This window comes from Magnolia sinica, chromosome 6 (assembly GCF_029962835.1).
Source record: "Magnolia sinica isolate HGM2019 chromosome 6, MsV1, whole genome shotgun sequence".
NCBI lineage: Eukaryota > Viridiplantae > Streptophyta > Magnoliopsida > Magnoliales > Magnoliaceae > Magnolia > Magnolia sinica.
In genome coordinates, this window is record NC_080578.1 from 66,391,197 (window position 1) to 66,414,408 (window position 23,212).

General features: G+C 36.4%; 1 long non-coding RNA gene across 1 annotated transcript; it reads left to right on the forward strand.

The window, feature by feature from the left end:
• Nucleotides 1-10,762: 10,762 nt before the first annotated feature.
• LOC131250064 (uncharacterized) lies at nt 10,763-13,221 on the forward strand. The gene is made up of 3 exons (XR_009173031.1): nt 10,763-10,881; nt 12,064-12,149; nt 13,131-13,221. It is a non-coding gene; the product is annotated as an uncharacterized LOC131250064 (long non-coding RNA).
• Nucleotides 13,222-23,212: the final 9,991 nt, after the last annotated feature.

The following is a 23,212-nucleotide window of genomic DNA, read 5'->3' on the forward strand; positions in this document are numbered from 1 at the left end:
ATCATGATGGGGTCCATGGAGAATGGCCCCATCATGGAATGATCATGAGAGTCAGGGTGGGCCATCGGCCACACCTAGGGTCCAAAGTGAGATCCATACCATCAATCGGTAGGCCTGACTTGGCCCATCATAAAAACATGAAAATCTAGCTTATAAAAGCACCCACCGTTCGATCTTCTTGGTCCGTTGGAAAGCTGTTCTCCTTATGCTTCACTTTGATGAAAGGTGATGAAAGGTGAATGACTAGGAAGAAGGATTTTGGGGTGGGAAGTGGGCCATACAACACTCTTTCTCCTTTTCTCTCCTTATAAAAACTTGGACGTGTGCACCTCTTGGTTGCTTGGAATTTGTGTTGGCAAAGAGAGAGAGAGAGAGAGAGAGAGAGAGAGAGAGGAGGGGTTGTAAGGGAGAGAGAGTGATGGGTGATGGATGTGAGGTGAGTGATGGAAGTGAGGTGAGTGATGGGTGAGGTGGGAGACTTGTTGACTTTTGGGGTTTACTTGACTTGTGGAGAAAGAAAGCATGGGTTGCTCTTGTACTTGACATGAGGTGATTGATTGATTGATTTAAGTGATTGATTGATGGGACATGATGTAGAGATTCTCTTGGGATTGCAAACGCGCAGTATTTTCTTCGAAATAAATGCCGGCTCACATCTCCATGCTAGGGTATCAGATCGGTATGCAAGACATGATGTTGGAACCGTGGCGACGGTGTGCTCGCAATGGTATAAGTCTCAGATTAAGCTGACTCAAATCTACGAGATATGACTTAGGGTCACGCGCAAATATTGATTATAGGTCGCGAATTGCCGGACTTCGATGGGAAGGATCACGGGAGTCGACAGAACAGTATGGACTAGGATACCAGTCTTACAACTCTCCCCACCTAATAAAAATTTTATCTTCAAAATTTAAAACACGACACAACCAATACAGAGTTCATAAGGGAGGAAAATCTCATCGCTATAGATATAATCATCAAACACCTAAGAGATGGGGACAACGCCCACGAATATCATCCTCTTACTCCTAAGACGCCTCCTCAACACTACGATGACCTCACTGAACATCGGATCCTAGATCAGAAATGATCAAAACAGGGATACTACGCAGCCTCACAATCTCAATGGTAGGGAGCTATATCAGAAAATCTCTAAGTTATTCGAACTCGGGGATCTAATCATTCTAAGTTCACAACAATTATATAGTATAAGGTAACTATCAGTAGATATGTGATGTTATCCTCAGGTATTCCCAAGTTATGCTCTGATACCAACTTCTATCACGCTCCAAACTCAGAAAACGGGCTCATAAAATTCCTGATCGCCGAATTCGGCGCCGATAGCCTCTATAGTGCCCCATTCTCGGATCCCGGCACTCACATGCTAGAATCTGATCCTGAGATCCTAGAAGGAGGATTTTCAGTATGATTTTTTTTTGTAATGAAGCATAACCACAAGCATAACCAAGTCACAAAATAACGTCACCAAATATCCACTATATCAAAAACTTTAAGTACAATGCGGAAAGGGAAATACAGGGTGATCAAAAACTCTAAAATGATCTGATGTGCACTCCTGCCTCAGCGCTGCTGCAATCCAAGGCCACCTGCATGCAACTGTCGTGCATAAGCTTACAAAAGCTTAGAGGGTGGTGTAAGTGTGTGCACAAGGCAAGCGCCAAGTGTATAATATCAGAGTAATGCAGAAATATGTGGTTAGTCCATGAATGCTATCAGTTGTACCAAAGCTATATGATGCAAGGCATGAATGTCATCGGCCATACCAAGGCCATGCGATGCGAGGCCTATGTAGCTAAATGTCATATGTGAGATGCAAAGTAAGTATGCTAGTACTCATCAAGTACACATATCAGTACAGTTCCTCTCTAGGATATCACCGGGGTCTAATACACTTCACACTAACTACCTCCTCCCTAGCTATACAGCCAAGCAAGTGGAAGAGACCACACTATCTGCCTGACCAGTAGTCTGCCAATACCTACCTGGCTCACCAATAGCGGACTCATTTGTGAGGTAGTCAAACTCAGCCTAACTTATAGCCCCCTCACTCGGGCGGATAAGGCCACACGCCCTTTCAACCGACCACGACATAGTGGGAGACGCGGCCTACTAGTATTCGACACTCGGGCGCTTATGTATCCACTCGGTCTAGATGTTGGAGCATCTCCTGGTACCAAAAAGGTTCTGAAATTTTTACCTAAGGACATCCTAAGTGCTCGCAATGCTAGAGCCAATATTTTCAGTATCCGATATGACCATCCACGATGTGCCTGTGGAGGCCACGACCCTGATGTCACTAGGGCGTGCAGTGATCACGACACACAATGTGAAATGCATGAGTCACACCGTCAGTCATGCAGCAATCCTGTGCGTACCGCGCGATCATGTGGGCCACTCCATCTTATAAGGAGTCCCGTAAATGTCTCAGCCTAACAGCTTATGCTATGATCAAATATTCCTTGTATCAAGCATACATATGATGCATATGGGCATGAATCATGGAGTTATACTAAGCATGTTATAAAGTGATGAATTATCAACAAGTATGGGCCTATCAATGGGCCCTAAGGAGAGTTACAATGCGGACATTTAACCAACATTGTACTTACAATGTGGACGTCAAACCATCATTACTCCCAAGGCATAGCTCGCTATAAAGGTCAACACATATACCACGGTGGAATCGCATTCAATGGGCCTTATGTACATCCCATTGGGCCTTGACCCATGGGCCTCCAATACATCAAACGGGCCTCATAACTTGGGCCTCATATATATCAAGGTGGGCCTCAACAATGGGCCTCGTATAACCCATCGAGCCTAATCAAATGGGCTGAATGGATGGGCCGAGTTGAATGGGCCAATTCAAATGGGCTGAGTCCAACTCATCTATTATAGAAATCAATGGTTGAACGATTGGATGTAACACATGCATCATGGTGAGTCCCATAAGGATGGACGATGTGGAGAGAACACTTACATCATTGGGGTCCCACGTGGGGCCCACCATAGTGTTTATCTGACATCCAATCTATTGATAAGGTCACGCTGACTTGGATGAAAGGAAACATAAATTTAATATTGACCCGAAACTTCTGTGATACCCAAAGTGGGTTTCAATGGCTGACGTTCAATCACCGTTGTTTCCTATGATGTGGGCCACTTGAGCTGTGGCTGGATGGCGTGGATAGAACACGTACATCATGATGAGTCCCACCGTCCAGTACTGTGGACGGTGCGGACAAAACACAGACACCATGGTGGGTTCCACCGTCCACTACTATGGATGGCAAGAACAAAACACATACATCATTGGGTGGGTTTCATATGGGGCCCACCATAACGTTTATTTATCATCCAAACCGTTGGTAAGGTCACACAGACCAGTATGAAGAGGAAAAATAAATTTCATGTCAATCCAAAACTTCTATCACACCCAAAAAGGGTTTCAATGGCAGCCATTCAATCCCACTATTTCCTGTGATGTAGGCCACCTGAGTCCCAGATAGGGTTGATTCTTGGAGGGGGGCCCACTTCAAGAAGGGGCCCACTAAATGAATGCTGTGGATGATAAACACACATCATAGTGGGGCCCACGCACTACGTGAAAAATGGAAAAAAGGATGGATTTTGAGACGGTTCTAGATCGTCTTTAAAATTTTAGACGGCTCTTGACCGTCTTTAATATTGTCTTAAAATGTTGAACGTCCACAAATCATTTAAGACGGTCTTCGATCATCTTATATATGGTCATCTGAGACGCTCAAAGACCATCTGCATTAGAGACGGTCTTTGACCGTCTTATATACGGTCATCTGAGACAGTCATTGGCTGTCTGCATTAGAGACGGTTATTGACCGTCTTTTACTTGTAATATGAGACTATCAAAGACCGTCTCTATTAGAAACGGTCCTAAGTCGCCTCTAATGCTCAGGTCAAAAATTAAAAAGCTTAAAAAAATTATGAATTTCGAAAAAAAAAATAGTTGAGAAGCTTAGAAAAATAATTAATAATGTTTAAGAAAAATTTAAATTTTGTAAAAAAAAACTGTTGATAATTTTGAAAAAAAAAAAAGATTTCGATAAAAAAAATGATATTTTGAAAAAGAAAATTTAAAAAATTAAACAAAATTATGAAAAAATTGACAAATTGTTAAAAAATATATATTTTAAAAAAGAAAACTAGATTTTGTATTTTGACAAGAAAAATTGAAAAGTTATAAAACAAAAGTGAGATTAAAAAAATGATATTTTGAAAAAGAAAATTTTAAAAATTAAACAAAATTGTGAAAAAATTGAAAATTGTAAAAAAATATATATTTTAAAAAAGAAAACTAGATTTTTGTATTTTGACAAGAAAAATTGAAAAGTTAGATAACAGAAGTGAGATTTCGATAAAAAAATTTTGATATTTTGAAAAAGAAAATTTAAAAAATTAAACAAAATTGTGAAAAAATTGACAAATTGTAAAAAAATATATTTAAAAAAAAAAAGAAAACTAGATTTTGTATTTTGACAAGAAAAATTGAAAAGTTAGATAACAAAAGTGAGATTTTGATGATGTGTTGTATATACTTGCCGCCCATATGTTTCTCCAACCCATTTTTGGGTCGGGTATAAAAAATTGTGTAGATTTAAATCTTAAGTGGACCACACCACTGGAAAGAATGATAATATAGTACCTCGCCATTAAAAATTATAAAGAGCCCATCGTAAGGTTTTAGTAATGTTTATTTGCAATCCAACTTGTTGATAATGTAAAGAAGATCTTGATGAAGGTAAACTACAAAGATCAAATTGATCTAAAACTTTTGTGGCCTTCAAAAGGTTTTTAATGGTTACTCATCATATTGTTTTGATTGGTATGGCCCACCTAAGATTATTTAGTTCTTATAATTTGAAATCACATCCTAAAATATGATGGAAAAATATATGAATGGTGTCGATACATAAAATATATCAAGGTGGGCCCTACATGGTTAGAGTAACACCCATGAAGGAGTTACCTAAAATAGTGAAATGGTACTATAAGGTCACCTCATGGGAACTTCCCATGAGGTTAATCTGTGTGCGCCCCACCATGATGTGTGTAGAACATCAACACCATGCATTTGATGTGTCCCCTTTTTAAGTCCAAAAATCAGTCATATACGAAACTCAGGTGGGCCATAGCATCTAAAACTATGTGAAGACATCCCTAAAACATATAAGAGCATTTGGTGGGGCCCACATGCGTTTTGGATGTGTATGAAACTTGGTCTGACTCCTCATCCAAGTGGGACACACATAATGAATAAGTTGGATCTATGAACCACATCTAGGTGAGCCCAATAAATGATTGTGAATGTTTTAATGGGAGGGTAACCCTCTCAACTATAGTATGTGGTGTGGCCCACCCAAGTCATGGATTGACTTTATTTTTAAGCTCGTGGCCCACCATGGAATGATGCATCTAATTGATGGGGTAGATCCAAAGTTCAAGTGGACCCACCATAGAAAAGAGTGGGATAGTGACACCCACTATTGAAACCTTCTAAGGGCCCGCCGCGATGTTTATTTGAGACCCAATCTATTTATAAGTTAATACAGACATGGATGCGGTTGAAACTTGGTCTAATATCCCTCATCCAAGTGGGACACACATAACGAGTGGGTTGGATATGTGAATCACATTCAGGCAGGCCTAATATATGATTATGAATGTTTTAAGGAAACCCTTCTCTACTACATTTAGGTGAGTTACTCGTTACTTTTACCAGAGTAAACTCTGTGGGGTCCACTGTTATTTATTTATTTTATCCACTCCATTCATCCATGTTAACAGATAATGTGAGGTCTAAAGAACGAAAAGGAAGCATATCCAAAGCTCAAGTGGACCACACCACAGGAAATAGTGTGATTGAACCTCTACCATTTAAAATTCCTTGGAGGCCATAGAAGTTTTGGATCAAGCTGATGTTTGTGTTTTCTATTCATTCATATATTTTTGATATAATGAACAACCTTTAACCGTTTTTGGACAATCTGATCAGTCCAGATAGAAAACTAAATAACTTCATATGTTTAAATCAAAATTCACTAAAATTGTTGATCAATCTTGTTTGCCCAATATCTCTCTCATATGTAGCATGATTGGGGCGAGTAACTAGTCAATTAGAGGGTAATGATTAGTAAAATAGAGTGAATGGACCAGACATGTAAAATGGGCCAAATATTCTGGTCAAAATTGTGACCCAACTTATTGACCTTGTGAGAACCTGTTATTTATTTATTTTATCCACTCCGTTAATCTATGTTAACGGATAATTTTAGGGCATGATCCCAAAAATGAAGAAAATTAAAATCTCAAGTGGACCACAGCACAAGAAATAGTTTGATTGAACATCTACCATTGAAAATTTTTTGGAGGCCAAAGAAGTTTTGGATCAAGCTGATGTTTGTGCTTTCTCTTCATCCATGTCTTTGTGATCATATTAATAGGTTGGATGACAAATAAAAATTAATTTAGACCCTAGGAAGGTTTCAACAGTGGAAATCACTATTTCACATTGTTTCCTATGTAATGGTCCACTTGAGCTTTGGATCTACTTCAATTTTGGGATCAACCCCTAAAATTAGCATTAAAAAGGTAATATTTAAATGATTTAAAATATCTAAATATATATATATATATATATATATATATATGTATACAAAATTAAAAGGTAATATTTAAATGATTTAAAATATTATATGAAAAAGAATATTAAAAAGTTTAGAAATTTTAACTATGTTTGGGAAAAATTTTGAGAACAAAATGATGCTTTTGAAGAAAAAAATTGAAATTTTGAAAATTTTGAGAAAAATAATTAAAATATGAGAATTTTTTTGAGATTTTGAAAATAAAAATTCAAAATCTGTATTTAAAATTTTTTTGAAATATTTTATAATAAAAATGATATTTTGTTAAAAGAGTAAAAAAATATACATTTTGAAAAAAAATGTTATTTTTAAATGGAAATCAAAATTTATCTGTGAAAAATAAAATTACTAAATTATTAGGGACATCCACTAATTGAACCTTTAATCAACTCTTTTTGGACAATGTAATCAGTTCAGATTGAAGAGTAAATAGCTTTAGATCTGGCCCCTTCATTATGTGTGTCCCACTTGGATGAGGGGTTAGACTAAGTTTCAACCACATCCAAAACTCATTTGGGCCCCACCAAGTGCTTTTATATTTTTTACAATGTCTTCACATAGTTTTAGGTGGTATGGGCCACATGAGTTTTGTATACGGATGATGGGGTCCACTCGAACTTTGAATCTGCCTCATACTTTGGCTCAATCACAAGAGGTTTTTAATGTTGGATATTTAATCACTATTGTTCTCATGTGGCGTGGACCCTTGAGATTTATATCCCTCTAATTTTTGAGATGCTCCAAACACTAGTGTTTTCTCATCATGTGGTCCACCCAAGATTTATTTCAGGCTCGTTTTTTCGGATTGATGACAAAATGATGTATAGAAATGGATGGATGACGTGGATGCATCAAATCGATCATGGTGGGGCCCATAGAGCCATACAAGGTCCAAAGCTGAATTTAACATTTTTTGTTCCTAGTTTTCACTGTGAGTTTTGTATTTAATGTAAAATAGTGGTGACTTGTTTATAATAATATTGGCTAAGATATAGAGTTATCTAGACCATCTAAACAATCAGTCTAGTTGTAAATGGTAAATATTTATACATTTTTATTATATAATACGATCTTAACCATCTAGAAACCGGTCCCATGCATGTCCGACCGTTAATAGATTTTGTGATATTATTTAGTGGAAAACTCACACCATACGGATTTGAAAATGTTATCTTACTTGAAAGAGGATTCTTAAATCCATCGGGCGCCTCTTTTCCCTCTTTTCCTCTTTTCCCTACTTCATCTTCCATCGACAAATCCTCCATCGAGCATTATTCAAACGGCCCCTTAGATTTCCTCTCTCTCTCTCTCTCTCTATCTCTCTCAGGCATCACTGGGGCAATCATCCCTGGCTGCCCTCAGTCCTTCCAATCCTTCCACCAATCAGAGCAACGTGAAGGAGGGCAGGGCCAGCGCTAGAGATAGAGTCAGCATCAGAAGATCCAGCACTTATGACAGGGCGATGTCATCGCTATCCCTGCTGGTGTGGCCTACTGGACCTACAACGATGGTCTTTGATTAACTAAAATCAGATGAAGCCATTTTTAGGCATCTCCCAAATAGACCCTTACTACCAAATGTAGAGTAATCTCCTTCTCAGGTCTTTTTGGAATTTTTTATTCTTGGTGCTCTCCATCAAAGGTACTTTTTTTAAAAAAATTTTAATTATGAAAAATAATAATAATTTCAGATTCATGTAAAAATCCATTTTGATCTGTTTCTATTTCTGTCATCTTCTTGATTTTTTAGATGTTCGAATCTCTGTTTTAGGGTTTGGTTTTTGATATTCTGAGAGCTGTTTTCCTTTCTTGTATACATGAAGAGAAACAAGATTCACTTCTCACGTGCCAACGTGATGCGCGTGTGGAATCCTGGTTGTCCATATCTAGTTGGCCCCAGCATGTATGCTCCATAGCCAGAAAGTTGGGATTGTTCATTCATCTTGTGGGCTTGTGAAGAGAATTGACTGATGGTTTGCATTTGATGCCCGCCTGTGGTCTCAGATGATGAATGGACGGGCCTGATCTTCGGCCTCTAGCACACGAATGGTCGGGCGCACCTGATGAATGGTCTGGCTTTACTCTTCCTACACAAAAAAGTGGTTTTTACTCTAATTATCTTTATTAATCTTTCCATTTTTCCTGTTATTCGTTAATTTCTTTTTATTTTTTAATTTTCTGATGATGATTTAGAACTATTGTTTGAACATTGATGATTTGGAACTACTGTCTGAACTTCCATCTCCGTTTAGAGCGAAGTTGTGTTAATTTTGTTGTTTTTAATGGAAATGGGTAATGCAAGCCACCAAGGTTAGATGTATGCAACTATATGTATGCGGGTATTTGCCTCTTATCTTGCTGATAGTTGTATTCTCATCCTCAATCATCTATCTGTTGGCCACCAGTTGAAGGTTCAGGTTATCCTTATGTGGAGAATTTTTGGTTCATGGGCCACCATCCATATAGTTCTATCGTTTGTATCATTGAACCAAGGGCCCAACTCAACAACCCAAAAAACTAAGAAAATTGTATTTCTGTTGGGATAAGGTGTGACTTGACCAAACTTGCCATGTGTCAGATTGGTTTTATGTTTACATTGTGTTGCTCATTCATGTTGAGGTCCAGTTTAGTACACGTGTGCAAGATCTTGACCATTTGTCGGGAGATCCCCTCCGATCATGTGTCATGGCCTGAAAATCAAGATGGTCCAATCTTTAGGTGAGCTCAAAAGGTGTGATTAATGCTCTTTTGACAATTATCAATTAGTCTTGGTACTGCCTTTGATTGATGAAAGGTTCAAGTAAGGCTAGAGAAGTTCAATTGAGAGCAATCTCCCATAAGGATTATAGACACAAATCTGGTCATTAAACCTAGACATCCACATAAGTGCCAACATGGAATGCATGTGTGATCCAGACCATTCATCAAGATCCAAACTTTCATCTGGTAGGCCCAATTATCAATCTGTCCAGCCTAAGAATCAGGCCAGTTATCTCATATGTGAGCCACTGCATGCAAAACAAATGGGCAGTTGAAAAAGAATGGCCAATAGTCCAACATTCGATGTGAATGTTTGGCCCTCCTGACGAGTCTACCACCCTGATTCATACTGAGTTTCAGATCAATCAAAAATAGCCAAATCCTAGTTGAAATTGTCATCCTTTTCTAGTTATTTCCATTAGCTAATTCCTTCATCTACATGTTAGTTTTTACAAAAATAACATAATACATTTTGGGTTGTATTTGGATGAGCAACTAAATTGAATTGAAAATATTCAGTTTAAAAAAGATGAAACAACCAAATCCTGGTTACATTTCCTAGCATTCACTAGTGAGTAACTCACCTTCAAATTTCAACTCCAGTTATTTCAGGTCCATCTTCAAAGTATAGCGATTGCACTTAGGAGCCAAAGTCCCAAACCCATACCAGCCATACTATAATTACAAATTGGTAATTTTCACTTTACCAGAATAACTATTGCAATTCAGATCATCCATTTATACATGCATGGTTGAATAATTTTCTACATGGTCTGTCCTTTGGATGCTCAAATTGCAACTCTTTATCTTCAATTCTTATAATCCATTTCAAATGGAACATCCATTCATACATGCACTTCAGCAATTTGTCTAATAAAAAATGATGGCTAAGAGATGTGTTCATTCCAAATTAGAATTCCAATGCATGTGACGTGAAGCTAGCTCAGAAAATTGATTACAATTTGGTCATTTCTCTAGTTTTCGTCTAGGTTGCTGAGTTGTACATCTAAACACACCCTAGGTTTCTTTTGTTCATGCTCATGTTATGTATGATCATCTCTGTGTATTAGGAGTTCCATTCCACTTTAGTGATTTTTGGTTTCTGATTGTTTATGTTATAATATATTTCTTTCTATTTAATAGCAATTTCAGTATAACCCATTTCTTCCTTGATTGCTAAGTACACATTTGGAACTGATCTGGTTTCTGTTGTTATAGGTTGGTGTAGGTGTCACTTCAGGGGCAGTTAACAAGATAAGTTTATACTTTTCTTTTTGGTAGCATTTAAGTGTCTAATTACCTGCTTGCCTTCTTTTCTTTTCTTTTTTGCTTTCTTTCTTTTGTAATTCTCTTTGACTGTTTTAGATCAATAAGGGACGTCCTCATATTCAAGGAACGGTTTCAACATGACAATGACAGTAAGCTTAACTCTAAATATCACCTTTATAATCAGAATTTGTACTCTTTATTGTCTGCTTTTGAATTATAATTTATATATATATATATATATATATATATATAATTAACACCTTTTATCTTGGAATATGATCTATGAAGTAGCATATGAATGCAATCCCCATTAAAATCTGCACCTAGGGGAGCGCAAATAAGAGGATTGATCTTAACAGTATGGTCATCATGCACATAGACAGAAAATGCTTGTAATGAATGTTTATGAGTACTAGGCGGCCTATTAATGAAAACAATGTCTCCGTCCATAATACGCCTGTTTATGATTTAACCAACTTTCAAATATGTATGTCCTTTTGAACCTTCCCTAATTGCATAAGTGGCTGAACCATCTGTATATGTTACACATAATTTGTCATCCACTAGTTTATGTAAATGATCCATGTTGTATGCGGTGACCTTCTCTTCAAATGCGATCTTTTGAGCAATTTCTAATGGTAAACCGATTTCATGAATCCCTTTATATGCATCCCCAATAATCACACTACGAGAAAAGAACCCTGATCCCTTCCTGATAAACAATGTCCGCATCTTTTCAAGCCATGCCTTTGTAGAAGAATCATTAACCTCTTTAACAGCCCCATACTTCATAGTAATGTCATGGGGTGCCTTGTAGGATAATAAATGAAAATAAGATCAGGAAATACCAAAAAATAAGAAGAAGAAGAAGAAGAACTACAAGTGACAAAAAAGAAGCCATCCGACACCATCCACGTGTATATACTAAGTTGCTTGTATATATAATTTCAATATGCAGTCTCACATTCGATAAAAAATGAAAATAAGAGCAGGATTACAAGTAAAAATAAAAATAAAAAGGAGTATTATAAATGATCACAGAAAAGTCGCCTGGAACCATTAATGCGTGCACAGAGTTTGTTTACATAATTTCAATTGGGACTCAGGATGCATGAATGATTTGTGGAGCGAAGGTAGCTGATGGATTCTAGAGGATGGCCGACAAGGGTCTGTACATGCCACTCCAAATTGTTGATTTCACCACTCCATATTACTTCACATGAGCACACACACGTGTGCTTCACTTTGCTCCATATATTCATTGACTCCCCTGTCTTGGTATAAAGCTACTCTTATATATATATAAATATATAATTATTATTATCTTGCAGCCTATGATCTATGGTAGGGGACCAACTCCTGCTGGCATGTCAATGGTGCCAATGCTATTGCCCGATGGACAGCTTGGATATGTCCTGTAAGTACAAATCATTAACATACTACTAATTATGTTTTTTTTTTTGCCTTCTAAGGTGAATCATGACTCACAAGGCTGGTCAATTTGCATCCAAACACACTAATTACTATCACTCTGATAATTGAAATTTCAAAGAAAGAAGAAAAAACATCTATATGACTAAACTGCTTTTAGATCTCCCATTCATGATAATGTCGAAATGTGCACAATAGTCAATTCTGACCCAGGAAAGCTGTAAAATATGCATGATTGTAAGAACTCGTCTTTTTTGTTGAGGACATTTTGGTTCACTATTTGCTTCCCATTTCATATACTATGCAATAGTTGACTGCAAGTCATTAGATTTTCCTAGATTTGGGGGGTTCCCGTACAGTGGCAGTTTGGTAATTTTGGAGTCCTTGGTTAGGGTTTGGGCTGAAAGTACGAGTGTTGGAGCTGATGCTTTCGGAGTCCGAACTCATTCTTTTGAAAAATAGAAAAATGGAAATATTAGTAAATATGGATTTTCTTATTAAGAAGAAAATGGAAGATGGATTGAAAAAACATAAAAGAGTTTTTTATTTTGTCTTCTTCTTTTTTGCTTCAAGAGAGAGAGATGGAGAGGTAAGAGTGGGGAAATCGAGGGAGATAGTGGGGGAATGAAGTGGCCATGTGAGATTTGAAAATAGCGAGTGTAGTTTGGTTTGAAAATGACGTTTTGCATGCGTGGTGTGCATTTCTTTTAAGATAGTAATTTGATTTTACTGAAGACAATTGAATTACATAGGCAAGCGTTTAATGCAGGGAACTTCTCTAGAAATGTTATTCTGATAACTAACCTGTGAGAGTTATTTGTGGTTCAGTTCTTGGACCAATCTCTCTATCATATTCGAAGAAATTCACATTTTTCTTCATGTTTCTTACATGGTTCTCTGTCCCATTTTTGTTTGACTTGAAAGTAAAGGTGATGCATCTTCTTATTTATTCAATCATGAAATGCAGGATGTTGCCGTTAAGGTTCTTACAGATCAGGACTTTCATGAGGATCAACTGAAGGACTTTTTAAGGGAGGTATGCATTTAAAACATTGCTAATAATGTTATTTAAAACTATACCCATTTATGTATCCGAATGTGCGTTGGATCTATCCGGATGTTGAACGGGGGTCCTTGGATGGTGGGAACCGCTGTTATGACCATTGGAGGGGTTGGCCATTTGGATAGGCCATGTTTATGTATTTGCTCAAAATTAATGGAGCAGACCCGGATGTGTGTCAGAGCTATCCGGATGAGAGGGGTCCCTGGAAGGTGGGAACTATTGTTATGACCATGATAAAGCTGTCCATTTCCTATGGACAACATTGGAGGGGCCTGACCATTTGGACAGATCGTGTTTATATATTAGCTCAAAATTAATGGAGCAGACCCGGATGTGCGTCGGAGCTATCCGGATGTTGAGAGGGGGTCCCTGGAAGGTGGGAACCGCTGTTATGACCATGATGAAGCTGTCCATTTCCTATGGACAGCATTGGAAGGGCCTGGCCAATTGGAGCACACCGTATTTATATCTGTATTTGCAGGGACCACACCTTTAGCTTATAACCTAAACCTATTCTCAAATCCCAAAACCTATAACTACAACCTAAACCTTAACCTAAACCAATAGCCTATAACCTAAACCTATAACTTAAAATCAATTCCCTAAACTTTAACATACAACCTAACCTAAACCTATACTTATAACCTAAACCTATTCTCAAATCCCAAAACCTATAACCTAAACCTTAACCTAAACCTATAACCTGAACCTATAACCTAACCTAAACCTATAATTATAACCTAAACCTATTCTGAAATCCCAAAACCTATAACTATAACCTAAACCTTAACGAAAAACCTACAACCGAACCTAAACCTAAACCTATAACCTTAACCTAAACCTAAACCTATAACCTTAACCTAAACCAAAACCTATAACCTAAACCTAAACCTAAACCTAAACTTAAATGTATAACCTAAACCTATTCTCAAATCCCAAAACCTATAACCTAAACCTAAACCTAAACCTTAACCTATAACCTATAACCTAAACTCAATTCCCTAAACCTTAACCAATAACCTAACCTAAACCTAAACCTAAACCCATAACCTTAACCTAAACATAAAACCTAAACCAAAAGCTATACTTATAACCAAAACCTATTCTTATAACCTAAACATATTCTCAAATCTCAAAACCTATAACCTTAACCTTAACCTTAACCTAAACCTAAACCTAAACCTACGCTTATAACCTATAATCTTAACCTATAACCTAAACCTAAACCTAAAACCCAAACGTAAACCCGATCTCGAACCTGAACCCAATTTCCTAAACCTAAACTTTAACCTATTCTCAAATCCCTAAACCTAAACCTACACCTAATCCTAATCTCAACTCCCTAACCTAAACCTAAACCTAAACTTGAAAACAAATACCTAAACCTAATCCCGAACACGAACCCGATTACCTAAACCTAAACCTCAACCTATTCTCAATTCCCTAAACCTATATCTTATAACCTAAACCGAAACCTAAACCTATACCTTAACCTAAACCTAAACCTAAACCTATAACCTATAACATAAACCTAAATCTAAAACCTAAATGTATTCTGAAATCCCTAAACCTAAACCTACACCTAATCCTAATCTCAACACCTTAACCTAAACTTGAAAACATAAACCTAAACCCGATCCCAAGCCCGAACTCGATTTCCTAAACCTATTCTCAATTCCCTAAACCTATAGCTTATAACCTAAACATAAACCTTAACCTAAACTTAAACCTAAACCTATAACCTATAACCTAAACCTAAACCAAAAACCTAATGTACTCTCAAATCCCTAAAGCTAAACTGACACCTAATCCTAATCTCAACTCCCTAACCTAAACCTAAACCTAAACTGGAAAACCCAAACCAAAACCCAATCCCGAACCCAAACACGATTTTCTAAACATAAACCAAAACCTATTCTCAATTCCCTAAACCTAAAGCTTATAACCTAAACCTTAACGTAAACCTAAACCTAAACCTATAACCTATAACCTAAACCTAAACGTAAAACCTAAATGTATTCTCAAATCCCTAAACCTAAACCTACACCTAATCCTAATCTCAACTCCCTAACCTAAACCTAAACCTAAACTTGAAAACCCAAACTTAAACCTGATCCCGCACCCGAAGTCGATTTCCTAAACCTAAACAATAACCTAAACTCAATTCCCTAAACCTACAGCTTATAACCTAAACCTAAACCTTAACCTAAACCTAAACCTAAACCTATAACCTATAACCTCAACCTAAACCTAAAACCTAAATGTATTCTGAAATCCCTAAACCTAAACCTACACCTAATCCTAATCTCAACTCCCTAACCTAAACCTAAACCTAAACTTGAAAACCCAAACCTAAACACGATCCTGAACCCGAACTAGATTTCGTAAACCTAAACATTAACCTATTCTCAATTCCCTAAACCTATAGCATATAACCTAAACCTAAACCTAAACCTAAACCTAAAGCTATAACCTATAACCTAAACTAAAATCTAAAACCTAAATGTATTCTCAAATCCCTAAACCTAAACCTACACCTAATCCTAATCTCAACTTCATAACCTAAACCTAAACCTAAAATTGAAAACCCAAACCTAAACCCGATCCCAAACCCGAACCCAATTTCCTAAACCTAAACCTTAACCTATTGTCAATTCCCTAAACCTATAGCATATAACCTAAACCTAAACCTAAACCTTAACCTAAATCTAAACCTATAACCTATAACCTAAACCTAAACCTAAAACCTAAATGTATTCTAAAATCTCTAATCCTACACCTAATCCTAATCTCAACACCTTAAACTAAACCTAAACCTAAACTTGAAAACCCAAACCTAAACCCAATCCTGAACCTGAACCCGATTTTCTGAACCTAACCTTAACCTATTCTCAATTCCCTAAACCTATAACTTATAACCTAAACCTAAACCTATAACCTATAACCAAAACCTAAACCTAAAACCTAATGTATTCTCAAATCCCTAAACCTAAACCTACACCTAATCCTAATCTCAACTCCCTAACCTAAACCTAAACCTAAACTTCAAAGCCCAAACCTAAACTCGATCCCGAACCCAAACCTGATTTCCTATACCTAACCCTTAACCTATTCTCAATTCCCTAAACCTATAGCTTATAACCTAAACCTTAACCTAAACCTAAACCTTAACTTAAACCTAAACCTAAACCTATAACCTATAAGCTAAACCTAAACCTAAAACCTAAATGTATTCTCAAATAACTAAACATAAACCTACACCAAATCCTAATCGCAACTCCTTAACCTAAACCTAAACTTAAACTTGAAAACCCAAACCTAAACCCGATCCCGAACCCAAACCCGTTTCCCTAAACCTAAACAATAACCTATTCTCAATTCCCTAAACCTAGAGCATATAACCTAAACCAAAACCTAAACGTAAACCTTAACCTGAACTTAAACCTAAACCTATAACCTATAACATAAACCTAAACCAAAAACCTAAATGTATTCTCAAATCCCTAAACCTAAACCTACACCTAATCCTAATCTCAACTACCTAACCTAAACCTAAACCTAACGATGAAAACCCAAACCTAAACCCGAACACGATTTCCTAAACCTAAACATTAACCTATTCTCAATTCCCAAAACCTATAGCTTATAACCTAAACCTAAACCTAAACCTAAACCTTAACCTAAACTAAAACCTATAACCGATAACCTAAACTTAAATCTAAAACCTAAATGTATTCTTAAATCCCTAAACCTAAACCTACACCTAATCCTAATATCAACTCCCTAACCTAAACCTAAACCTAAACTTGAAAACCCAAACCTAAACCCAATCTCGAACCCGAACCCGATTTCCTAAACCTAAACCTTAACCTATTCTCAATTCCCTAAACATATAGCTTATAGCTTAAACCTAAACCTAAACCTTAACCTAAACCTAAACCTATAACCTAAAACCTAAACCTAAACCTAAAACCTAAAAGTATTCTGAAATCCCAAAACCAACACCTAATCCTAATCTTAACACCTTAACCTAAACCTAAACCTAAACGTGAAAGCCCAAACCTAAACCCAATCCCAAACCCGAACCCGACTTCCTAAACTTAAACCTTAACCAATTCTCAATTCCCTAAACCAATAGCTTATAACCTAAACCTAAACCTTAACCAAAACCTAAACCTATAACCTATATCCAAAACCTAAACCTAAAAACTAATGTATTCTCAAATCCCTAAACCTAAACCTATACCTAATCCTAATCTCAACTCCCTAACCTAAACCTAAACAAAAACTTGAAAAACCAAACCTAAACCCGATCCCGAACCCGAACCCGATTTCCTATACCAAAACCATAACCTATTCTTAATTCCTTAAACCTATAGCTTATAACATAAACCTACCCCTAAACCCAAACCTAAACCTTAACCTAAACCTAAACCTAAACCTATAACCTATAACCTAAACCTAAACCTAAAACCTAAATGTATTCTCAAATCCCTAAACATAAACCTACACCTAATCCTAATCTTAACTCCTTAACCAAAACCTAAACCTAAACTTGAAAACAAATACATAAACCCAATCCCGAACACGAACCCGATTACCTAAACCTAAACCTTAACCTATTCTCAATTCCCTAAACCTATATCTTATAACCTAAACCGAAACCTAAACCTATACCTTAACCTAAACCTAAACCTAAACCTATAACCTATAACATAAACCTAAATCTAAAACCTATCTGTATTCTAAAATCCCTAAACCTAAACCTAAACCTAATCTTAATCTCAACTGCTTAACCTAAACCTGAACCTAAACTTGAAAACGCAAACTTAAACCCGATCCCGAACCCGAACCCGATTTCCTAAACCTAAACCTTAACCTATTCTCAATTCCCTAAACCTATAGCTTATAACCTAAACCTAAACCTTAACCTAAACTTAAACCTAAACTTATAACCTATAACCTAAACCTAAACCAAAAACCTAATGTATTCTCAAATCCCTAAACCTAAACCGACACCTAATCCTAATCTCAACTCCCTAACCTAAACCTAAACCTAAACTTGAAAACCCAAACCAAAACCCGATCCCGAACCCAAACCCGATTTCCTAAACATAAACCATAACCTATTCTCAATTCCCTAAACCTAAAGCTTATAACCTAAACCTTAACGTAAACCTAAACCTAAACCTATAACCTATAACCTAAACCTAAACGTAAAACCTAAATGTATTCTCAAATCCCAAAACCTAAACCTACACCTAATCCTAATCTCAATTCCTTAGCCTAAACCTAAACCTAAACCTAAACTTGAAAACCCAAACTTAAACCCGATCTCGCACCCGAAGTCGATTTCCTAAACCTAAACATTAACCTATACTCAATTCCCTAAACCTACAGCTTATAACCTAAACCTAAACCTAAACCTAAACCTAAACCTTAACCTAAAACTAAACCTTAACCTAAACCTAAACCTAAACCTAAACCTAAACCTTAACCTAAAACTAAACCTTAACCTAAACCTAAACCTAAAACTATAACCTATAACCTAAACCTAAACCTAAAACCTAATTGTATTCTCGAATCCCTAAACTTAAACCAACACCTAATCCTAATCTCAACTCCCTAACCTAAACCTAAACGGAAACTTGAAAACCCAAACCTAAACATGATCCCGAACCCGAACCAGATTTCCAAAACCTAAAAATTAACCTATTCTCATTTCTCTAAACCTATAGCATATAACCTAAACGTAAACCTAAACCTATAACCTATAACCTAAACCTAAATCTAAAACCTAAATGTATTCTTAAATCCCAAAACCTAAACCTACACTTAATCCGAATCTCAACTTCATAACTTAAACCTAAAACTAAAGTTGAAAACCCAAACCTAAACCCGATCTCGAACCCCAACTCGATTTCCTAAACCTAAACCTTAACCTATTGTCAATTCCCTAAACCTATAGCTGATAACCTAAACCTAAACCTAAACCTTATCCTAAACCTAAACCTATAACCTATAACCTAAACCTAAACCTGAAACCTAAATGTATTCTAAAATCCCTAATCCTACACCTAATCCTAATCTCAACACCTTTACCTAAACCTAAACCTAAACTTGAAAACCCAAACCTAAACCCAATCCTGAACTTGAAACCGATTTCCTAAACCTAAACCTTAACCTATTCTCAATTCCCTAAACCTATAGCTTATAACCTAAACCTAAACCTAAACCTAAACCTTAACCTAAACTAAAACCTATAACCTATAACCTAAACCTAAATCTAAAACCTAAATGTATTCTCAAATCCCTAAACCTAAACCTACACCAAATCCTTATCTCAACTCCCTAACCTAAACCTAAACCTAAACTTGAAAACCCAAACCTAAACCCAATCCTGAACCCAAACCCGATTTCCTAAACCTAAACCTTAACCTATTCTCAATTCCCTAAACCTATAGCTTATAGCCTAAACCTAAACCTAAACCTTAACCTAAACCTAAACCTATAACCTATAACCTATAACCTAAACCTAAACCTAAAACCTAAATGTATTCTGAAATCCCTAAACCTACAACAAATCCTAATCATAACACCTTAACCCATACCTAAACCTAAACTTGAAAACCCAAACCTAAACCCAATCCCGAACCCGAACCCAATTTCCTAAACCTAAACCTTAACCAATTCTCAATTCCCAAAACAAATAGCTTATAACCTAAACCTAAACCTTAACCAAAACCTAAACCTATAACCTATATCCTAAACCTAAACCTAAAACCTAATGTATTCTCAAATCCCTAAACCTAAACCTACACCTAATCCTAATCTCAACTCCCTAACCTAAACCTAAACATAAACTTGAAAACCCAAACCTAAACCCGATCCCGAACCCGAACCCGATTTCCTATACCTAAACCTTAACCTATTCTCAATTCCTTAAACCTATAGCTTATAATCTAAACCTAAACCTAAACCCAAACCTAAACCTAAACCTAAACCCATAACCTATAACCTAAACCTAAACCTAAAACCTAAATGTAATCTCAAATCCCTAAACATAAACCTACACCTACTCCTAATCTCAACTCCTTAACCAAAACCTAAACCTAAACTTGAAAACCCAAACCTAAACCTGATCCCGAACCCGAACTCGATTTCCTAAACTTAAACATTAACCTATTCTCAATTCCCTAAACCTATAGCTTATAACCTAAACCTAAACCTAAACCTAAACCTTAACCTAAACCTAAACCAAAACCTATAACCTATAACCTAAACCTAAACCTAAACCTAAAACCTAAATGAATTCTGAAATCCCTAAACTTAAACCTACACCTAATCCTAATCTCAACTCCCTAACATAAACCTAAACTAAACATGAAAACCCAAACCTAAACCTGATCCCGAACCCGAACCCAATTTCCTAAACCTAAACATTAACCTATTCTCAATTCCCTAAACCTATAGCTTATAACCTAAATCTAAACCTAAACCTAAACCTAAACCTTAACCTAAACAAAAACCTATAACCTATAACCTAAACCTAAATCCAAAACCTAAATGTATTCTCAAATCCCTAAACCTCAACCTACACCTAATCCTAATATCAACTCCCTAACATAAACCTAAACCTAAACTTGAAAACCCAAACCTAAACCCAATCTCGAACCCGAACCCGATTTCCTAAACCTAAACCTTAACCTATTCTCAATTCCCTAAACCTATAGCTTATAGCTTAAACCTAAACCTAAACCTTAACTTAAACCTAAACCTATAACCTATAACCTAAAGCTAAACCTAAAACCTAAATGTATTCTAAAATCCCTAAACCTACACCTAATCCTAATCTTAACACCTTAACCTAAACCTAAACCTAAATTTGAAAACCCAAACCTAAACCCAATCCCGAACCCGAACCCGACTTCCTAAACCTAAACCTTAACCAATTCTCAATTCCCTAAACCAATAGCTTATAACCTAAACCTAAACCTTAACCAAAACCTAAACCTAAACCTATAACCTATATCCTAAACCTAATCCTAAAACCTAATGTATTCTCAAATCCCTAAACCTAAACCTACACCTAATCCTAATCTCAACTCCCTAACCTAAACCTAAACATAAACATGAAAACCCAAACCTAAACCCGTTCCTGAACCCGAACTGGATTTCCTATCCCTAAACCTTAACCTATTCTCAATTCCTTAAACCTATAGCTTATAACCTAAACCTAAACCTTAACCTAAACCTAAACCTATAACCTATAACCTAAACCTAAACCTAAAACCTAAATGTATTCTCAAATCCCTAAACATAAACCTACACCTAATCCTAATCTCAACTCCTTAACCTAAACCTAGACCTAAACTTGAAAACCCAAACCTAAACCCGTTCCCGAACCCGAACCCGATTTCCTAAACCTAAACATTAACCTATTCTCAATTCCCTAAACCTATAGCTTATAACCTAAACCTAAACCAAAACCTAAACCTTAACCTAAACCTAAACCTAAACCTATAACCTATCACCTAAACTTAAATCTAAAACCTAAATGTATTCTCAAATCCCTAAACCTAAACCTACACCTAATCCTAATCTCAACAGCCTAACCAAAACCTAAACCTAAACTTGAAAACCCAAACCTAAACCCGATCCTGAACCTGAACCCCATTTCCTAAACCTAAACATTAACCTATTATCAATTCCCTAAACCTATAGCTTATAACCTAAACCTAAACCTAAACCTAAACGTATAACCTATAACCTAAACCTAAACCTAAAACCTAAATGTATTCTCAAATCTCTAAGCCTAAACCTACAGCTAATCCTAATCTCAACTCCCTAACCTAAACCTTAACTTAAACTTGAAAACCCAAACCTAAACCTGATCTCGAACCTGAACCCGATTTCCTAAACCTAAACATTAACCTATTCTCAATTCCCTAAACATATAGCTTATACCCTAAACCTGAAGCTAAACCTAAACCTTAACCTAAACCTAAACCTAAGCTTATAACTTATAACCTAAACCTAAACCTAAAACCTATATGTATTCACAAATCCCTAAACCTAAACCTGCACCTAATCCTAATCTCAACTCCCTAACCTAAACCTAATCCTAAAGTTGAAAATCAAAACATAAACCTGATCCCGAACCCCAACCCGAGTACCTAAACCTAATCCTTAATCTATTCTCAATTCCCTAAACCTATAGCTTATAACCTAAACCCAAACCTAAACCTTAACCTAAACCTAAACCTATAACCTAAAATCTAAACCTGAACTTAAAACCTAAATGTATTCTCAAATCCCTAAACCTAAACCTACACCTAATCCAAAACTCAACTCCCTAACCTAAACCTAAACCTAAACTTGAAAACCCAAACCTAAACGCAATCCCGAACCCGAACCCAATTTCCTAAACCTAAACATTAACCTATTCTCAATTCCCTAAACCTATAGCTTATAACCTAAACCTAAACCTAAACCTTAAACTAAACCTAAACCTAAACCTATAACCTATAACCATAACCTAATCCTAAACTTAACCTAAACCTAAACCTAAACTTATAACCTATAACCTAAACCTAAACCTAAAACCTAAATGTAATCTCAAATGCCTAAACCTAAACCGACACCTAATCCTAGCCAAAACTCCCTAACCTAAACCTGAAAACCCTAACCCAAAACCGATCCCAAACCCGAACCCGATTGCCTAAACCTAAACCTTAACCTATTCTCATTTCCCTAAACCTATAGCTTATAACCTAAACCTAAACCTAAACCTTAACCTAAACCTAAACCTAAACCTATAACCTATAACCTAAACCTAAACCTAAACCTTAACCTAAACCTAAACCTATAACCTATAATCTAAACCTGAACCTAAAACATAAATGTATTCTAAAATCCCTAAACCTAAACCTACACCTAATCCTAAACTCAACTCCCTAACCTAAACCTAAACCTAAACTTGAAAA